Source organism: Balaenoptera borealis, assembly GCF_965194805.1.
Source record: "Balaenoptera borealis genome assembly, chromosome: 11".
NCBI classification, from domain to species: Eukaryota; Metazoa; Chordata; class Mammalia; order Artiodactyla; family Balaenopteridae; genus Balaenoptera; species Balaenoptera borealis.
The window spans coordinates 34,395,666-34,416,356 of NC_138868.1; the positions used below are offsets into that span (position 1 = coordinate 34,395,666).

Here is a 20,691-nt window from a genome sequence, read left to right on the forward strand (position 1 = left end):
GAGAAAAGTACCTGAGAAAGAGGCATTATATCAAAATCAAAGGTATAATCCATTGGTTAGGCATAGCAATCTTAAATGTATAAGCAACAACAATAGAGCTACAAAATATGTGAAGCAAAAACTGATAGAAATGAAAGGAGAAATATAAAAATACTTATAGTTGGAGATTTTAATACCTCTCTCTTAATGATTGATAGAACAGCTAGACAGAAAATCAACAAGGATATAAAGGACTCACAATCCCATCAACAAACAGGATCTAATTAACACTTATAGAACCCAACATTCAACAATAACAGAATGCACATTCTTTTCTAGTGTATACAGAACATATACCAAGATAGATGATATCTTGGGCCATAGAACAAATATTAACACTTTTTAAAAATTGAAAGCTTACAGGGTAGATTCTCCAATCTGTATGGATTCAAACTGGAAATCAGTGACAGAAGGAAACAGGAAAATCTCCAAATATTTAGAAATTAAAGTGTTATTATTACTTCTAAATAATACATCCAAAATAAACATAGGAAGGAAATAGTAAATATGAGAGCAGAAATCATTCAAATTGAAAACAGAAAATCAATAGAGAAAATCAATGAAATGAAGAAGTATTGAAATTATTAATAAAATTGACAAACCTTTAACAAGATTGAGAAAGAAAAATAGAGAAGACCAAATAACCAGTAAAGAATGAAAGCGAAGATATCACTGAAGAGTCTGAAGATATCAAAAGATAATAAGTGTTATAACAAACAGGTCTACTTGCCTCATTTAACAAATTAGATGAAACAGAACATTTCTTGAAAAATACAAAGTCCCACAACTCGTGCAATATGGAATAGATTATTTTAATAGCCCTGTAACTATTAAGGAAATCAAATTTGTCTCCCCAGAAAAGAAATCTCTAAACACAGATGGTTTCATTGAAGAATTCTTCCAAACATTTGAAGAAGAATTAGCACAAATTTTACACAACCTCTTCCAGAAAACAGAAGAGATGGGAACAATTGCTAGTTCATTTTATGAAGCTAGTATTTCCTTGATAACAAAACTAGATGAATTTAGTACTAAGAAAGAAACTACAAACCAATATCACTCATGAATTTAGACACAAAACTACTGATATTTAATAAAACATTTACTAATAGAATTCAGCGATATATAAAGATAATTATACAAGATGGCCAAGTGAGATTTATTCCAGAAATTCAAGGGTGTTTTAACATTCAGAAATCAATCAATGTAAACCATCATATCAATACAGAAAAAAGCATTTGATAATTCAACATCCCTTCATGAATAAAATCCTCAGAACTGTAAGAATGGAGTGTGACTTCCTCAACTTGATAAAGAACATCTACAAAAAAATCTAATGCTAACATTATACTTAATGATTAAACTGAACGCTTTCTCCCTAAGATCAGACACCAGGCCATGACTTTGGTTCTCTCCACTCTTTCTTCTTTTCTTTAATTTAAACAAATTTTTAAATTTATTATTTTTGGCCATGCCACTCGGCATGTGGGATCTTACTTTCCCAGCCAGAGATCGAACCCGTGCCCCCTGCATTGGAAGCACGGAGTCCTACCCACTGGACTGCCAGGGAATTCTGGTTCTCACCACTCTAAATCAAAACAGTGCTGGAAGTTCTAGCCAATATAATGAGGAAACAAAAGAAAATAAAAGGCCTACACATTAGAAAAATAGAAATATAACTTCCTATTTTCAGATGACATGATTGCCTATGTGGAATATCCCAAGGAATCTAAAATAAAAGAAAATCCAAATAGTATTTTCATATACTAGCAATGAACATGTGGGCATAAATGATAAAAATATAATATCATTTACAATCACTCAAAAATGAAACGTATAAATCAAACAAAATCTCTATAAGACCTGTATGTTAAAAACTATAAAACACTGATGGAAGAAATCAAATCCTATCTAAATAAGTAAACATGTCATATTCATGGACTGGAAAACTCATAGTAAAGATGTGAATTATCCAAAAATTGGCATGCAGATTTAATACAATTTCTACCAAAATTTCAGCAAGGTTTTTTGTGTACATATAGACAAGCTTATATTAAAATGTATACGGAAAGACATAGGTCCTAAAATAGATGAAACAATTTTGAAAATGAAGAATAAAGTGGTAGAAATCAGTTTATTTGATTTCAAATATCTATCATAATTAAGACTGCATGATATTAACAGAAGATACACACATAGATCAATGCAACAGAACAGAGAAAGAAACACAAGAAAATATGCCCAACTAATTTTTGACAAAGGTGCAAAAGGAACAAAATAGAAGAAAGATAGCATTTTTAACAAATTTGTAAGTAATTTTCTGGAGCATATGGCCATCCGTAGGCAAAAGCAAAAGGAAAAAAAAAAAACCTTAAGTCTTACACCTTATAAATTAACTCAAAATGAATTACTTTTAGGAAAAGAAATACAAAAACTAAGAACATTTTTCAGGTTTTAGGGTTAAGAGTTTTTAGACTTGATACCAAAAGCCTGATGCCTAAAAAGAAAAATTGTTATATTGACCTTCATCAAATTCAAAATATTTACTCTATTAAGGCCTTAAGAAGATGAAAAGATGACTAAAGACTGGAAGAAAATATTTGTATACCATATATCTGGAAAAAAATTGGAACTAGACTATGTAAAGACTCTCAAAGCTCAATAGTTTTTAAAAAGGTAAATGAAAATTAAATTGGAAAATGAGCGAAATTAACGATGTGGTATCTCCAAAAAGGTTTCAAATAACCACATTACATTATTAAAGAAGATATTTGTCTTTGTTCAGGTTACACAGAAGCAGATGCTGAGATGATGGTTAGCCTATAAGAAGCTGGTTGGAAAATGGGGTAAACAAAACAAGGAAGAGGAATAAACCCTGTTAATTCAAGGCCAAGTCCAAGCTTTAGTCTGATCCTGAAAGGGAAGCTCAGGAGTGTAAATTATGCTTCAAAGTTTGTCCCACTCAAGGCAGAAAGCTGGGATTTTATAATTCTGCACCAGTCATTCATTGGCCAACAGCACACGGGAGGGGAGAAGTAAAGCCCCAGGAACTTCTGAGTCTCTGCATTTATGACAAAGTGGCTCCAGGAGTCCAGAGTAGCCTCAAAGAGTGTCCCAGGTGCAGATGTTAAGTAAGAGGAAAAGCACACCATGACTTGGAACAGTACACACGAAATGATAAAGGGAATCAGTGAATTTTGGGGTAGAACACCAAACTGTGTCCACTACAGTGGCCATGGTAGGCTCATGGACAAGGTAAGATTTGGGCAAAGAGATGATGGGATTGAGGCACCGTTAAGTCCTAAAAGTATTTAGAATTATGCTTGGCATATGTATGCTAAACCAACAAATAAATAGCCATTAGTACACTTAGCAAATGTCTTACCATGTGAGAATCTATGAGGTGCCATGTGATGAATATCTAAGAATCTGTTTGTTTATTCTCTGTTTGCTCAGGTTCTGATGCCCAAATTCTATGATTTCTGCTGTGTGAGACATGGCCATTGTGGTTCTTTTTGAGTCGCATCCTCCTGGCAGCATTCTTAGTTAAAAAATATTATAAAATACATTAAAAATTAAAAAGTTAACACTAAATAATCAACTCCCCTAAACTGGTACAACTAAGTAATTTCAAATTTAAGTTATTTAACTTAGTCATATCATTTCTATAATATGAACATTATCCTCATTTTTACCAGTAAGAAAACAGAAGTTTAGAGAGGATGTAAAATTAACCTCAACTGAGAGACACAGCAGCTAATCACTAACTAGAGTCAGGCTTGAACTCCCAGCAAAAACTCTGTTCTTAATCACTTCATGGGACTGTCTCCAGCTAATTCTGAAATTCGAGGCATCACATAGCTGTGGGAGTCCTAATTTTCTTTGGCAGGAGCAGTAGGATTTATTTCCTTTCTGTGGCACCACTCCCTCCACCTCTCACCCAAGAGATGTTTCCCAACAGGGATGGGTTCTTAGCTCTCAAATCTCTGCTGAGGACTTTCCTCTCCAATTGACTCACTGGTGCCTTTCCACATGGCAGAATTTCCCACAATGCCATTGAACCTCCACAGGTTACCTTGTTGTCACTCTTTTTTTCTCCCCAACAGGAGTACATACTTTCTCTTCTCTTCTGAGTATCTCACAATTTAGCCATGAAACTGGCATCAAGGACACTCTTGGCTTGTTTTACCAAGGTTCTTCTCAACTCCCATGGGCCAACTTTCCCTGAGCACATTTGCAAAGGATCATGCATGCAAAAATGAGTTATATCCAGCATAGGAAACTAGGATAGTTAAGAGGGACGTATTAGTTCTCAGCGGAGATATTTAATATTAGATTATCATTTTATAACTGGGAAACAAGTATGCTATCCATTGTTAAAATAATACTAACCTAATAGCTGGGGAACACGGCCATTGCTCTAATATTACAAATAGAGAATAGATAGTTCTGAGAAATTTCCGTAAATGGAAAATGCAAAGTTAAAAAAGTTGAAAACAGTGCTTTAAGAATGTGCATCCTTAATTAACTGAATGAATACCAAAATAAATCATTTGGTTAAAAGCTGTCATAATTGATTACATGTGCCTGCTCTTAATTCCTTAGAATAATAGGAAAACTCACAGTGGCATCATTTCAAACACCACAGCATTGCACAACAGTGGTCTTGTGACAAGCGCAGCAAGATGTAATCAGACTTTTCCTATAAGAGAAAGGAAATGTACGATGAAAAAAACATGAGTCTCCAAAGCTCCTGTACACATTTAGCATGGTGAATCATTGTTGACTGTATTAATGCAGTCAACTAAATGGATAAGAAAGGCAATTGTGTAATACATGCCTGAGATATGTCTTTTGGAAGAGCTCGATTTTCAGCAATGGGTTACAACTGTATATACTGAAACAATTTCCTACAATTATCAGCAAAATTGAATGTTCATTTCACATTTTTTAGTTTGGACCAAGAGTAAAGTATAGCATGGTATAAGACTATGCTATGCTGTGAGACTGGCAGGGTTTGAATGCTATTTATGCTGCTTGTCAGCTCTGTCATCTTAGTGAAGTTTTGTGAGCTTTCCCAACCTTAGTTTCCTTGTATGTAAAATAGGAAAGTAATAGTACATGCCTTCTAAGGTTGTTGTGAAAATTAATTGAGATAATGCATTGAGATAATCAAAACAGAATAATTAGTGCAGTGCCCTGATGAGTAAAGCTCTCAAAAATGTTAACTGCTATAATTACCTGCTCTCTTTTCTCCTCTGCATACATCTCAACTATGCCAATAACATGAAGATCATATTGCACTTTGTATTTTGCCTCACCCTCTGTGAGCAACATTGCTCTTAAATGAGCAGCCCTGGATCAGAGACTACAAGTTATAAATTATAGGTCTTCCATTTACTACTAGATCAGAATGGGAAAGTTATTTAGCCTCTTTTTAGTTTTCTCATTGATTTTAATAGGCTATTTTTAGAACAGTTTTAGTTTTACAGAAAAATCAAATAGATAACATGTGATTCTCTTTATTTGCCTGTCTCTTCAGTTTTAGGGGCAGCAATTTTCCTTGTGACCTCAATTATCTGATTGATCTAGAGGAGTTGCTGCTTTTCAGTTTGCTCTTTTGCTTTTTTCTTGTTGTTGAGGATGGGAGTGATGATGTCCAAGCTCCTTTACACATCGCAAAGGAAACTGAAAATCTCCCATTTGTTTTAACCTCTTGGAGCTCTATGCCATTCTTAACAGACTTGGAGCCAGCTCCTTAGGAATCATTCACACCCCTGGACTCATGTCAGGCGCAGCCTTGATGCCTACCAGCCGAGTGGTGTTAAAGATCTGTGGGATCCACCAGAACTGTTACCCAAGCCCTTACATTTGTCAGGCTCTCCATGAAGCCAAGAGAATTAATCCCTGTTGAAAGTGTGTCCTAAGCACTCAATTTAAGTAATAAAAGCAGTAGACTAGAAATGGTCAATCTACGATAGAGATGCAGCCTCAGAATCCTTCTTAACCCAGTACTCTAAGGAGTCACTATCAAACCATTTGCTTTGGCTCGTAAGACTGAGCCGGTTTTCCATTCCTATACAAGAGGAGTCCCCAACCTTTTTGGCACCAGGCACCGGTTTTGCGGAAGGCAATTTTTCCACGGACAGAGGGTGGGGGGATGGCTCAGGCGGTAATGCGAGCGATGGGGAGCGGCAGATGAAGCTTCGCTCGCTCGCCTGCCGCTCACCTCCTGCTGTGCAGCCTGGTTCCTAACAGGCCAAGGACCGGTACCGGGGGTTGGGGACCCCTGCTATATAAGACAATATAAAGAAACAGAGCATGTTAATATAAGCGTTCATCCCCCAAAATGTTGCAGCCCAGGAGGCAAATTGAATGCAATTAGAGCACAGTACAAAGCACTCGTTTTCTTCAGAATAACACTAGGCTCAGGAAGAGATGAACTTCTAAATCTTAATAGCTGAATACAATAGGACTTTTTATTCACAGAAAGTTCGAGTTGTGCATTCCTAGACGGTAGACACTCTCCACCAAGCATGTTTTAGGAACCCAGGTTTCTGCCTTCATGTGGGTCTTCCATCTTCCTAAGTGTCCATGCTCATTAACAACAGGGGAGAAGGGAAAAGAGCTTGAAAGGTCACACTTTGGAGAGTTTGGGAGACAGACGGATTGAATGTGAAAATTAGCTCTACTCCTCATTACCTGTATAGATTTGATGAAGTGATTTAAATTTTCTGAAGCTATTTTGTCTCTAAAATTAGTGCAATAATACCTAACTCAAAGACGACAACTGAAATTAAAGAATGTGTCTAAAGTTGCTAAAAGGGGTGTAACACTCAATAACCATTCAGCAAACACTAGCATTCTTCTCCTTTTACGTTTTAGTATAGTTCTTCACTAGATTGTGTAGACTGCATATATAGATGTATGTGTCTACAAACATACACACATAAATACATATAGGTAACTTTCTGTATGTATTATAATTCAGAGCTTTTCATGTGGTTACTTAATAGCTTTCCAAAGCACCTTCAGATCCCTTCAATCTCGAAAATGTAAAAAAGAAAATAGGTGATCAGTTCTAAGCAAGTATACTGAAAAATGAAACTGTAATTTTTGTAAGTGAAAAATGATTATTTGTGATTTTATAAAGCTCAACTGAGTATATCACATTATAGTCTGGGAGGGTTATAAGGGAGAGAAAGGACCTGTACTGGTTTCTGAAGGATGGAGAAGATCCAGATACATAGCAGGTGGGGAGAAAAGGTCTTTCAGGGACTTAAAATTAGCCCTGTTCACAGCAAAAACATTTAGAATTGAATGTGCCAACTGCAGCCTGCCTGGTGCTACCCAAGACAGAGGCAAAAATTACACCCTCATTGCTCATCTAATATATTCAAATTCCATAAAAGAAAATGACTTGTTACTTGTCAGTAGCTGCTTTGATTATTTTTATTCATTCTGGTTCACATGTGAGCAGCTCTCTGGATACTTGATAGGACAGTATAAAGTCACTGAGATCTTGTTCTTTATGAATAATCTTTTTATTCCCTGTACAGTCATTTTATAAAGCAAGACTCATTACAGTACAGTACTTAATTCCAATCAAGTTTTCCACTACAGTTTCTGGGGTGTAAGTTCTGCTCAAGCCTCAATTTAGGGCTATTCACTGTGCCTCTTATGTCTCCAATTAAATCATGCATAGGGAACTATTTGGTGCATAACTTAAATCCCATGATACAAATGATAACAAGTCTCAGATCCAGGTCTGATGTTTATAGCTAATGAGGAAACCTGTCACATAAGGGAGAATTTCCATGCTGAGAATGTGCTGTGATAGAGTGGGTATAACATAGACATGGGAATAAAAACTTCCAGGGTGAAAAGAGCTCTCTCACACATTAACTTGGACACTTAACTCCTTTATGGCTCAGTTTCCTTATATATAAAGCAGTGATATACGGATACTTAATATAAAGCTAATTGAGTTCATAATGAGCCTGTGATAATATTGATAAATATTTTTTGTATGTGGTAAAGCAAGTTGACATACAAGTTCGTTTGGTAAACAGATATTAAGTGGTTATTATGTACCAAACACTATGTATAAACTTGGAAATACACAGAAGAAAAAAATCATGGTTTCTGCACCCAGAATTCTTATAGTCTAGACATGAATTCAGTAACAGATAATTTCAATTTATCAGGGGAAGGACCATTGTAACAATTAACACCTGGCTGCACAACTAGTAAGTGGTATACAGAGGCAATACGTCTAAGCCATCTAACTTCACAGCTCCAGGGTTAACCATGGCACTGCTCTGCAGTAAGAGAGATGCTACTCATGTGCTAGGACACTAGCAGATGTAAAACTCACCCAATCTTATTATTAGGAAGACTATAGAATATATTTATTATATATATAAAAAAAACTAAAATGAGTCTCATATAAAGAAGAAGAGGGGGAAAACGGCAGGCAGAAAAAAGAGAAATGAGAAAACCAAGGAAGCTGGAAATAGGAAGGTGTGTTCTAGAAAGCTCAATGAGGTGTCTGAGGTGGGAATGTATAAGTTTCCTGTTGCTGCTGTAACAAATTTAGCGTCTCAGAACAACACAAACTTACTGTCTCACAGTTCTGCAGATCAGAGTCTGGGTGTAGCATGGCTCAGAAGGGTCCACTGCTTAGAATTCACAGTGCTGAAATCAGGGGGTCAGCAGAGTTGCATTCCTTTCTGAGTCTTTGGGGATAAATCTGCATCCGAGTTCATTCAGGTTGTTGCTCAAATTCAGTTTCTTGCTGTTAAAGGACTAAGGTCCCTGTTTCCCTGCTGGTTGTCAGCCAGGGGCCAGTCTTTGCTTCTAGAGGATGCCCACATTTTTTCTCATCTTTCTCGTTTGCCCTTCCCTCCTCTACTCCTTAAAGTTGCTTAAAACTGTATCTGGAACATGGTAAATACTCTAAAAATGTCACCTGTTTTTATTTATTTATTTACTGTAACACTGTATGAACAAATTACTAAGGAAGCCCAAAGGAGGAAATAATGACTCAGATGGCTGAAATAAATGAAGAAATAATAAATAATTGACATTTACTTAATAAATAAGGAAAATACAATCTGATGGGATCAAAATAGACAAAAACACTTATTTTCAAAAGAATAAATAGTGCAGGGAATGGATTCTTTTTTATTCTTGAAGTTCACAAGATGTCCTGTGGGAGTAGGAAAAAAAGGTTGAAAACAAAAATCAATAAGATACATTGAGATCAAATTTTCACGGTTCACATCAAGGCATCCACAGAAACCACATAGGGTCTATTTTGTTGAATAAGTAATATAACTGAATGGCAGGGCATATATTTGTATACAGAAGTGGGCTGTAGGAAAAAAAAAACAGGGCAAATTCTTTAGGTATAGATGTCATACTACATAATAAAGAGCTATCAAAGATTTATTGCAAATAGTTATACAATAAGGAATTGATTTTATCAATAAACTTTTAAAAAATACACTGAAATTTATTTTGAGTTCCTTCTGGAGTTAATATCCCTGGATACTTATTATGACACTGATTTACTCTATTATTAAAGATAAATTATTTAACGTCTTGGAATGTTTATTTACATTAAGAGCTTAAAATATTAAATAACCTGCTTGATCTTTTTGGTAATGTGATTCTATAATGTCCAAGGTAATAAAGGACTGAAATGTCTCTTAATGATTATCATCTAATTAGAAACACCAAGTTAAGCCTGCCTGGATGGGATAAGATATGGCTCAGAGCCCTGAAAGGTCATCAAACCCTCCACAAACTGCACCTGCTCATATTTTGCATTTTTGTAATAGAGTAAATATATGTTCCATTACTCTTGTAAACAAAGAGTTCAGCTGTCAATTCCCTTGAAAGTAACGCTGCAATACGTCACACTACATTTTAAATGACTTTGCTGCTTCTGACACAGAATTATTATTCACTTTACTTTTTTCTCATTAACATACCCCATAAACTCGGATGTGAAAAGGGAATCTCACTGATAGTGCCTCTGTGTGGCACAATTGTGGCTGTTATAAAGATGTGAGAAACAGGGCTTCCCTGGTGGCACAGTGGTTGAGAATCTGCCTGCCAATGCAGGGGACACGGGTTCGAGCCCTGGTCTGGGAAGATCCCACATGCCGCGGAGCAACTAGGCCCGTGAGCCACAATTACTGAGCCTGTGCGTCTGGAGCCTGTGCTCCGCAACAAGAGAGGCCGCGACAGTGAGAGGCCCACGCACCGTGATGAAGAGTGGCCCCCGCTCACCGCAACTAGAGAAAGCCCTTGCACAGAAACGAAGACCCAACACAGCCAAAAAAAAAATAAAATTTAAAAAAAAAAAAAAAAAAGATGTGAGAAACAGATTAATCCCAACTCTAATGCTGGGACTGAGAACTAAGGAGATGCAGTCCCTTAAATAGTTAGATGGCCATGCCACAACTAAAGACTTTGTTCTTTTCTTCAATGCCTCTGAAAAAATTTATACATTTACAAAATTAAAATGACAGTTTATTACTGAAAAATGTTATTTTCTTATAGGTATACTTTAAGCAATAAAATCACATTCATATATAATCATGGTAATAGACATTCTTTAATTTGTTTTAAAAGGTCTAATATTTTATGTCTTGATGACAACCAACAAACTTCCCATTGAGCTAGTGAAACAAACAAATTGTGTATTACAATCTGCTGATACAGAATGTTAGGGAGTTAGTCTAGGAAAAGTAAATGCCGTGAAGTGGGGTAGGAACAATGCCATCTTATAATTTTAAAAAAATTTTTGAAGAAAAAATCTAATATTAACTTCTAATTTCATATATATATGTTATATATATATAAAACATAATTGTCAGACTATCCAAGAGAACTTCTAAGTAAAAAAATTTACAAATTATATTTTGACAGTTGGTTCATCACTGTCTAGAGGGAAAGACATAGTATAATGAGCAAAAGACAATTAAACTTGTCTGAGAAAATGAGAAAAAGTTCTAGGGACCCAGCAGTAGCTGTGATGAGAGAAGAGACAAAGTATTCTACTTAAGAATTTGCAAATGCAACATCAAAAATAACAATAGAATACATTTTACAAGGATACTGGGGAAAATGGTATTTAATATATACTTATGTACATAATATGGAGAAGTTTAGAATGATATAGATTCATATTCCTAAACTTCAAACTTATAAGGTAAAACCTACAGTTATAAAATAGATCATCATCTTGCTACCACTTTGTTACTATCCCACAAAAATCACAAAATATAGTCTAGGGTTCAAGTTATTTAATAAAGGAATGCTATATATTTATATCTATAATGTTAATAAGTAAACATAGCTATTTATAAATTTTTTCTTTAAAATGAAACAAGTTTGAAATTCCAAATAACTTATCAGATGGAGAGTGGATAAACCTGCTTATGACTCATTCATTTAGTCAGATACTTTAAAATTTGCATTCAAATCAAAGCAGTGATTAAACAGAGGAAGCATAAGCTTCCCAGATGTTGAAAGGTAACTGATATGGACTGAATTGTGTTCCCCCAAAATTCACATGTTGAAGCCCTAATCCCCAGTGTAAATATATATGAGATATATTTAAGTAAGTAACAAGGGTTGAATGGGGTCATACAAACAGGGCCCCAATTCGATAGGGTTGTTTTCCTTATAAGAAAAGAACAAGAGACCAGAACACTGTCATATGAGGACACACCGAGAAAGCAAATTCATATGCAAGCCAGGAAGAGAGCTCTCACCAGAGACTGAATTCTGCCTGAAACTTGATCTTGGACTTACCAATCTCCAGAATTGTGAGAAAATAAATTTCCGTGGTTAAGCACCATTGTCTCTGGTATTTTGTAATGGCAGTCTGAGAAGACTAATAGAGCAAACATCATGAGGTAATTTAAATATGGTAACTCTTTAAAATCATACCAAGATGACATACCCGCCTCTGTAAGCTGAAATAATCAACTTTTTACAAATTAAAAATCAATAAAAATAGAAAATATAGTGATGACTATATCTAATATAGCTTTAAAAATTTACTTGAATTTCTTATAATCTATGTGGAGATGTACTTATAGGTAACAACCTATATACAGCTATTTAATAAAAGATGTACAATACATAAAATAGAAAAAAAATTAGTTGATTATTTTTTAAATTACAAAATGTAAAATTTCACACAAGCAATAGAGGAAGTTTGGGCTTATTTATTACAGGAATCAGCATTATACTTGAATTTCCTTAGCTTCAGCTGATTACAAAATCTTAGTAACAATATATTTTTTAATTAAAGTACTTCCTTATGTCAACAAATGTACTAACATGTTTAGGCACTTCCCAACTCTTACACATTATATATGACTACTAGGTTGCTTGTGCATGAAAGAGAAGTCTTACGCAAATCCCTGTGGGTATTTGATAATATGCTCTCTGGAAACAGATTATTCCTGAAAACATGTATGTCTTTCATCTGATCTCCAATTAATTACTTTCAAACATCTTTCTAATACACATGCTTTAGGTAAGTGTGGTGTTATCTGTCACTAGAAAGGTTGTGAATGCAATTATTCATCCATTTTATTCTAAATCATGACCTGTACTCTTCTTGAACTTTCCATGTCTATAAAAAGAGAATACATGTTTCAGTTATGAAATCATTAAGGTATAAGCAGTGTATCATATACTCCTTCCCTACCCTCCATGGGAAGGTTCTTCCTGAGCACTTTGCTTTCTAAAGTGTTAGTGAATGTAATTATCTGAAATTTACATTACCCAAAGACATTTACTTTTCAAAACAAAGCAAAAGCTTTAGTTACCGGTTCTTATAGTGGCAAAACATACACTTCTTTAGGGACGTCTCAATATCTGGAGTAGGAAACAGGAAGCCTGTAGCTCTTAAAAATCTGCCACTGCAACGTGAAATCATCTATGTATCTATGTACATGTTTTCCATAACACTTTCTTAACTTTGCTGAGTTTACCTTCCTGACCCCAATTCAGATTACACTTCTTTAATTCAATTTATGTGTGCATCATGGTGTAAATTTGGCATCTTCCCGTGGACCTGATTCTTGAAAGCCTGTTACAGTCCAATTATCACACTCTAACTCCTTCCTTGGATGCTGATATTTGGAGATATGAAGTCCCATATTGTTAACAGTTTTAGGGAACCAGCTCCACTTGGCTGGCAACACATGGTCATTCTTTGCCTTTACCTGAGTGAGCTCGCTTTAACCCTCATGTAAGGTGGGTTATAGCCTCAAACCTCTCCTTTATTTGAGAATTTTGTCCAGATCGACAAGGCCCATTCATGGCTTTTCTTCTAAATAGGAGCAAGTGCGCATTTGACCAGCCTCCCTGAATCATTTTGTTGTAATTCTAAACAACTATCTTGAGCTTTGGGAAGTAGTTTGCAGACTGGCAACTATCTTGAGAAAAGGATGATAGGTTGAGGTGGGTAGGAGTGATTGGCTGGAAGGTGAGCTCTGGCACATAGCTATTCTTTCATCACAACAATAGGGACATTTGAGAACTTGTCACAAACTAACTGAAGAAAAGGAGCTGGTTATCTAGCCTTGAAGTGCACAGAGTTAAAGAGAAATCAATAACAAATACAGTTAAATAAAGTCAATTAAACAACAACAAACATCCCATCTTTATTCCATGAAAGCTCTGTGATTGTAAATTAGATGCCACTTTAACTTGTCCTTGTAAACAAGAGCAACATTTTTTTAACTGATGATACAATTATATAATATGTACAGCATATCAGTTAGAATATGTTCAGTTGTAAGTAACCCAAAATTCAAGTGCAAATATTCTTAAACCATAAAGTGAATCTTCTGGTTCATGTATCTGGCAATGACAGAGAGATAGGATAAGTTTCATTTTGGTTTTGATCTAATTATGTCATTAAAGGCCCAGTTTCTTTTTCTCTGTTCTATCTTACTAATGCTATCATATTTGAGGACTAGCTCTGCATTTGATTCCACAGTGGCTGCCTTCAGCTTTGCTGTCCAAATCTATAGACAGTAAGCTTCTCTTTTCTACCCCAGGAACAGAAATTCCAGTTTTCATCCATTTAGGTACCTGCAGATGAACCAGTCCTTATGGTGGTGAAATAGCATGCCATGGTTGACACAGACCTAGATAATATTTTCTAATTGTTTAGGCCAATCAGGGCCCAATGCTTAGAGCTGAGCATGCACCTTTTCCACATTCCCTACAAGATAGAAGAGGACGGGTAGGCCACCAACTCTTCACAATATACCATATGTACACATAGTTGGTGTTACTAAAAACATTTGTTGAGAGAAATAAATGAATTTATTAAACTGAAGGCTGTTAATATAATTGGACTTTACTATCTTTTCCTCCTTAGTGAGAGATGAGGGGATAATTTTGATACTCTGTTAACATTTCTGTTGCAAATGAAAACTGTATGTAGGTACCAGATTCAGAACCAGAAAACTGGAAGTTGAGTTCTATGGCTGACTCTTAGTAACATCATGGGCAAAGTAATTCATTCTTCAACTTCTATTTCAACCTCCCTAAAATGAGAAAATCAGAGTTCATACCAAAAGTGGGGGAGAAGGGAAGAAATTGACTTCGATGTATACACTGGTCTTTTTGTTAAACAATTTTAAATGCACCTTACTTTGAAGTAAATATACAACTTAAATTTAACAAATAACTAGTTCTTTGGTCAACTCTTTTACAAATTATGTGCTCTCAGTATATGCTTAAAATTTTTTGTTGCATATGAATCATATTATCTCCTAACAGAACAATTTTCCTGCAGCAATAACTTATATCTTGTATTGAGTAAAACATGGTTAAAAGTATGCTCACTTCCATTTTTCATAAATAGACTTCTAACTTCAATATTATAGCAACTTTGACTATATATGTCCTTGAGTGAGAACAAGTAGTTCTAAAGAGAAAGGAGCCTTCAGACATTTTATAGAACATAGAAGAATTTTTACCTGTTATCTAAAATATCTCAGATTGATAGGAAGAGAATTTACTCTGTCCACAAATACTTACAGTAAGATGGCAAAGGCATTCTGACTCACAATTCATGCCTCTACAGAATTAAAAGGGCTGTAAATTTTGATTTACAAATTTTGAATTTTAATCTATACATTTACAAATACGTAAAACAGCAAACTAAGATGCAGTAAGCACAATTATATTTCATAGATCCCTTCTTTTAGGCATGCTGGTTAAGTGTACAGTCTCTGAATCATAAAGAAAAGATTTGAATCCTAGCACACTATCTCTTAATTTCTTTGAGAAATTGATGCTTTACTCAGTATAACACATGAAGATAATAAGATATACTTCATAAGGTTGTGATTAGGTTTAATTATATCTAGATATAGATAGCGCTATATGTCGTGTTATATAGTAGGATGCATCAAATAAAAAATTAGTAATTGTAGTTTTACTGTCTGATAAACAAATAAAAGTATTAGAAAAGCTTTTCTCTAAAAGTAGGAAATAAGGCAAAGTGACTTTGAAGATAATCTATATGACAAATTAATTTCCTTGACACCTGAAAATCAATTCACTTTTATATTATTGAGCTCTGATTATTCACTTACTCACTGGGCATGAGTCATGCTATGGGAGATGTGAAAAGTGCTAAGAAAATCCCCATTCTTTCAAAGAGCTCAGAATCTGATCTGGAAGCTGCGCTTTTCCTGAAACAAATATCATGCTTAATAGAGGCAAGGTGTTTTGGAGAAATCAATTCTGACTGAATGATTTGTCATTAATAATTTCAACAACACAAAGCCATCGATTGATAGATTTCTGTCTTTAAACCATTCCTGTCTCAAGGACTATGTTTTCTATTTACAGGGAAATAAATATAGGAAGGCCAGTGAGGACTTTCTGATAGTTATAAAAGCTTCTGTGCATCCTATTTTGGAGGAAGCTTATTTCTTGCATATTTTATTGCATTTGCTGTTTAAAAAGAAAAAGAAGAAAACATTTAAGCATTCTTTATTTGAACTTTTTTTTTGCACTTTTTAATGCAAAATTAATTCCAAATAATTTTTAAATTCATTTCACATCAAAAAAATGGCTGATAGATAAAAGGAGTTTAAAAATACATTTTTAAGAACATATCTAAGCAAATTACTTAAAATCATTTTTTTAAGCACAGATGATAGACTTGGGCTGAAGTGGACCCAGTCTCAATCCCTGTCTCATGAATGTTATGATAAATTATTAAAACTAAATTGTGTTTTAAAGATAATTCCATGTTGAAGTTGAAGCACTCAGCCCAAAAGGAATGGAAAACTGATGCTTGATATTCTTAGAAGCTGAATCAGTTTCTCCCCCCAAACCTCTAGAAAAACTGCTTTTAAGAAGAAAAACTTATGATTTTACATTTGCTTGTATGATTTCTCTTCAAAATGTCATCAACAGAGGTGCCATTTTGCAACAGAATGTATTTTCTTTTGACCCCTGGATAGAGTTCTAAAAGGCCCATTTTGAAGCTTTCTCAATTTTATAAGTTAGAATGTTGTGGCGTTTGTAAACCAACATTAGACAGAAAAAGCTCCTTTTCCTCTTTTGCTCAGTTCCATCAAGATTATCCTCTCCTGCAAGACCAGCCAAAAAAAAGTGAGAATACATCAAAAGTGATCTAGCTTGATATGAGTATCTATACTTCTATGAATACCTATAAGACTAATTATAGAGAATGATATTATATTTGCAGAAATTTAATAAATTGATTAATATTTAATGTAAAATGGCTTTTATTATATTTTTATGCTGAAATTATTTTCCCAAGAATATGTGAATCCAGTAAGATATAGAAAGTAAACAATGCTATTCCCTTGGGATTCAAACTGATTTAATCTGTAGTTAGTGAATTAATAATGCAGTGGTGGCAGAGAACTTTAATAAATACCTTTCCAGTAAAAGCATATACAAAGGTAACATTAATGCCAGAGAAATGCAATCTGTAGTTAGTGAATTAATAATGCAGTGGTGGCAGAGAACTTTAATAAATGCCTTTCCAGTAAAAGCATATACAAAGGTAACATTAATGCCAGAGAAATGCATGCTGTTGGTTTGACTTTAAGTGCTGGGTATCAAAATACTGAGCAGCCAAATATTGCCATTATGGGAATATTTATCAGCTTGAAATTGTTTTGCCAAGACTGATTACAAGTGCTGTTTCTAGCTTCAATTTAAGGGACAGATACCCAAGGAACTTAACATCCAAACTGATTAATCCACCCCATCTTTAGCAAATTGCAGGTAAGTTGATTTGGCATACACAACAGGAATATCTTAATGCAAATGTGGCCTCTTCTATTTTCCTAAGGCATCCCTAATTAGAAATGATATTATTATTATATTAATAAAGGAAAACTGGGATAATCATTTCATCTTCATTTCTGCAGAGCAAATATTTTATTTTACAGTCTCAACAGAGTGAAGCTATGTTACACTCCAACTCCAGCACTGAGAGATACTACTTCGAAAGAGTAAAATCCACAAGACTAGAATAATAAAGAAGTAACTGGACTATTCAAATCCACCAAGCCATGAAGTCAATTGAGGCACCTCTCTGCTATTAAATGACAAAGAATGTCTTTTGTTGTTGTCATTATTGTTATTCTTCTTCATGAGGTAATACACCTACTTTCCTTCAGTTCCAGGCCCCCATCTTTGTAGTCGCCTGATTGGAAAAGAAAGATGCTTCTTTTATTTTCAGCTCAGTTAAAAATAATCTTGGTGAAAGGATCCTGATTGGGATGGGGGAGGAGAGGCAGTCTGATTATTTTAACTAGGGTAGAACTTCCAGAGAGAAAAAATACCCAATTTAAAAGTTCTTTGTACAATGCCTACTGTATAGTAGTGCTTAATACATGTTAAGAAACTATTAATATTGGCTCTCAATATGGGTAGGGAGAGTACAGCCATGTGTGGAACTGGCAATCAGAAACTTTAGGTTTTAATCCCAGTTCTGATGTTGGGAATGTAATTTGGGGAAATTGCACTGCCCCTCAGAACTTCACATTTTCATTTGTAAAATCACCTCGAAAGATACCACATACTCACTGGGGTTCTCTCCTGAGTGAGATAAATATTGCCTTTATTGCCCATTCTAGTCAATAAATGCCAATTCAACCCCCTTTCCCTTTTATGAGTTTTGGGGTATCAGCCCAATTCTGACACAAGTGGTAAAACCTTGGGAATTCACCAAAACTCTGTTTCCCCACCCATCTAAGGATATTGTTATCCCTTCCTGATAAAACTGCTTTTTAGACAAAATGTAACAGTGCATTTAATAATACTTTATGAAGTTAAAAGCCCTTTTTAGATGCAAGGGCTTACCATAGTAGGTGGAAATTGTTCCAGTTTTCCTTCGTCACCAGAGACCTTTTAAAAAGCTAACTATAACTCAGGCAGCAACTGAGAACCAAAAACTAAAAAAATGCATTCCAAGTGCATATAACTTGATACTATCTTGGTGCTATCTAAGATTAATAATGGATTCTAATGTCATTATGTAAATTATTAATGCTATAGAAGTAGATGGTTAATGTGATTGAACCTATTTGGTAAGGAATAAAAATGACTGGGAATAAGTATGATCGTAGCTAAAGCCCGCAGACGCTACTTCTGCTGGAGTCTGAGAAAGCTTTCTTCGAAAATGCTATGTGCTGGAACACTTTCAAATGCAGCTGATCTCTTCATTCATTTTATATTTCTATTCACATGATAAATTAATATCTTTCTTTTCATCACATCTATGTAAAAGTAGGAAAGCCTATTCTTCACAAATAATACTAATCCCCCCCCACAAGAAAAACTTTTCAAAAAAAGAGACTACCAGCTACAACAAGGGAGATTCTAGAAATAAGTTATGTAAATAGAACCATGGGGGAACATAAGATTTTAACAGCAGCAGGATTTAATGATAATCACAAGGACTTATATTTTTAAGGTCTATAAGGAAGAAAGAAGAACATATACTGAAGGGAAAATGTTCAAAGTCACATAAGTCACATTTCATGATAAACTGTTATTGAGTAAATCTATCTCTCATTTGAAGAATTCTCTGCAAGGAGAATAAAAAGTGCACTGGTTGAAAGCAGTAAATGATTTAGTACAGAACAGAAGAGGCTCTAGAAGAAAAGTGATACTTAGCATTGAAATATGGCCAAGCTTGATGAATAATGGCAGAAAAGCAAGCTGCCTTCTCTCTTTTTGAATGATTTATTTTATAAAGCATTGTTTCAGGTAAGTCTTTCTGTCACTGATTGACTATGCAGGCGTCACATATAATAAATAGGCTGTCCTTCTGTATATTTGCTAATTTGGTTACTTCAACTACACACGTTACTGTTCAGCTTTTCTGAAATTGACCTATATTTAGAAATTTAAAATGGGGATTTTGGATACAAGAGACAACCAGATGTGTGTGTGTTTGTGCGGGGGGAGGAGTACTTGATAAGTTCACCACACATCTCTGACCAGCTTGGAGTCTGCAGGTTCATTCAGGAGAGACCCGAAAATGTCCAAGCTCTGTACCAACCCCAGAGGACTGGGTGATAGCTGACACACATAGGAGAGACTGGAGAGGGCCTGCTAGAAAGTGAAAACTGGAGTAGACTCATATCCTGCCTGAACTTTGAAGGTGCACCCAACACACATAGAGTTACATCGGTAGTGTGGAATCTTTATTGGGTCAAGGTGTGTTTGAACTCAATCTCTGACCAGTCCTTGGCTTACAACAAATTATGTTGACACTTGGGAACAACCTCTAAAAAAAAAAAAAAAAAGAAAGAAAAGAAAAGAAAAAAGAAAACTCTGGAAACCCCAGAGGCAGCATGATGTAGGGGAAACAGATTCCATAAATGAGATCTGGGCCAGGTGGGTTATTTACAAAGACAAGAAAAGATAGCAGCAAAGCAGCAATGACAGCCTCATGTAAAAAGCAAGCAAAATCTAGAACTGCTGTGACATACAATCTAAAATGACTAGCTTTCAACACCACCTATGAAGCATACAAAGAAAGAGAAAATGCAGATCTACAAATAGGGGGAAAATAGCAATATGGTGGAGGGCTGAGCCCTTAACTTGTGAGATCTAGGCCAATTCTGGGTAGTCAGTGTCAGAATTGAATTTCAGTACATCCAGATAGGATGGAGACACAGTACTACCAAATAAAGCTTGGAGAAGTATCAAGATGAAAATGATGTTTTCTAAATATTCACTGGACAAATTTATAAGCTGTGTTAGTTAGAAGTGGAAAATGGAAGTCAAGATCTAGAAAAGCAAAAGTTAGTTTAAACATAAATATGAGATAATCAAGGCCTGAATCCCCTACATCTTAGATACCGATTTAGATCCTGTAGGACACATCTTTCTCTACATTATCCACTTGTGCTATCCAAGCCACCAATGATAACTGCTTTTGCATGAACACAGACTAATACTACCTATACCTCACACCTAGTGGTTTGTTGTACCAGCTCCTATGAGCTCCTAGAGCTGAGAGTTAAATATCCGGGAACATTGAGAGCCAGTTGTTAAATCATCAGTAGCTTGAAATTGGCTTTGGTGGAGGTGTTTCTG

The 20,691-nt window shown here is 35.1% G+C and overlaps 1 long non-coding RNA gene across 3 annotated transcripts in view; it reads right to left on the bottom strand.

Annotated features, from left to right (window-relative positions):
• Positions 1-1,483: 1,483 nt before the first annotated feature.
• LOC309606023 overlaps positions 1,484-20,691 on the bottom strand; it is a 335,857-nt gene continuing 316,649 nt past the window's right edge. For all 3 annotated transcript variants that reach the window (XR_014231607.1, XR_014231608.1, XR_014231609.1), the window contains one exon: positions 1,484-9,250. This is a non-coding gene — a long non-coding RNA (uncharacterized lncRNA). The remainder of the gene's footprint in view (positions 9,251-20,691) is intronic.